Source organism: Mandrillus leucophaeus, unplaced genomic scaffold (genome assembly GCF_000951045.1).
Source record: "Mandrillus leucophaeus isolate KB7577 unplaced genomic scaffold, Mleu.le_1.0 Scaffold171, whole genome shotgun sequence".
Classification (NCBI taxonomy): domain Eukaryota; kingdom Metazoa; phylum Chordata; class Mammalia; order Primates; family Cercopithecidae; genus Mandrillus; species Mandrillus leucophaeus.
This window is the reverse complement of record NW_012101710.1, coordinates 2,544,832-2,546,193: the sequence shown is the minus strand read 5'-3', so window position 1 is coordinate 2,546,193 and position 1,362 is coordinate 2,544,832.

Below are 1,362 nucleotides of genomic sequence, written 5' to 3'. Positions count from 1 at the left end.
CGACCATGCGCGTGCGCAGAGTCCACGGGCGCCGGCCGGCCGACCAGGAGAGCTCCCGGAGTTCCCGGGGCGGAGCGCTGGGCTGAAAGGGGGGGAAAAATCCGGCCGGGAACTGGGGCTCGCGCCTGTAATCCCAACACTTTGGAAGCCTGAGGCGGGAGATTCAACTGAGCCCAGGAGTTTAATACCAGCCTGGGCAATGTAGCGAGACCCCGTCTCTCGAAAAATAATAAAATAAAATAAATAAAATGCCAGGCATGGTGGTGCATCCTATAGTCCTAGTTCCTCGGGAGGCTGAGGTGGGAGGATCGCTTGGAGCCCAGGAGGTCGAGGCTGCAGTGAGCTATGATGGCACCACTACAGTCTAGCCTGGGCGACAGAGCAAGACCCTACTTCAATCAAACACACATAATAAACTTTTGTTTGTTTTCAGGGTCTCATCCAGGGAGCTTTGCTCTCCGTGCTCCCTGTGCATAAGCTCCTCTTGCCATTCTCCCACTCTTGGGCTTCGCAAACTTCTTGCCCTTCTCTTACCTAATTATAGAGCTGTGCCTATCTATGACCTTTCATCTGTGATTCTGAATTCCATAAACTTCCGAAAGACTTTCACAACTTATTGGAAGGCCAGACCAGTCCTAACCTCAACTCTCCGGGAAGAAAACTCTGAGCTGAGGCTATTTATAGCGTTTATTTATTCCACGGGGTGTACATGAGTGAGTTTCACCGAATAACTTTTCAAATTTTTTTTGACAGGGTCTGTGGCTCAGGCTGGAGTGCAGTGGTGCGATCTCTGACCACTGCAACCTCTGCCTCCTGGATTCAAGCGATTCTCCTGCCTCAGCTCCCCGAGTAGCTGGGACTACAGGTGCATGCCACCACGCCCAGCTAATTTTTGTATTTTTAGTAGAGACAGGGTTTCACCACCTTGGCCAGGGTGGTCTCACTCTCTTGACCTCGTGATTCGCCCACCTCTGCCTCCCAAAGTGCTTGAATTACAGGCATGAGCCACTGCACCCGGCCCTGAATAGCTATTAATACGTTTAATTATGGGGTGTGTGTCACACCCTGCTGATAATCTCATATTTAATGTACACGTGCCATGTCACATTTCTTTTTTTCTTTTTTTTTTTTTTTGAGATGGAGTCTCACTCTGTCGTCCAGGGTGGAGTGCAGTGGCGTGGTCTCGGCTGACTGCAACCTCCACCTCCCAGGTTCACGCCATTTTCCTGCCTCAGCCTCCCGAGTAGCTGAGACTACAGGCGCCCGCCACCACGCCCGGCTAATGTTTTGTATTTTTAGTACAGACAGGGTTTCACCGTGTTAGCCAGGATGGTCTCGATCTCCTGACCTCGTGATCCACCC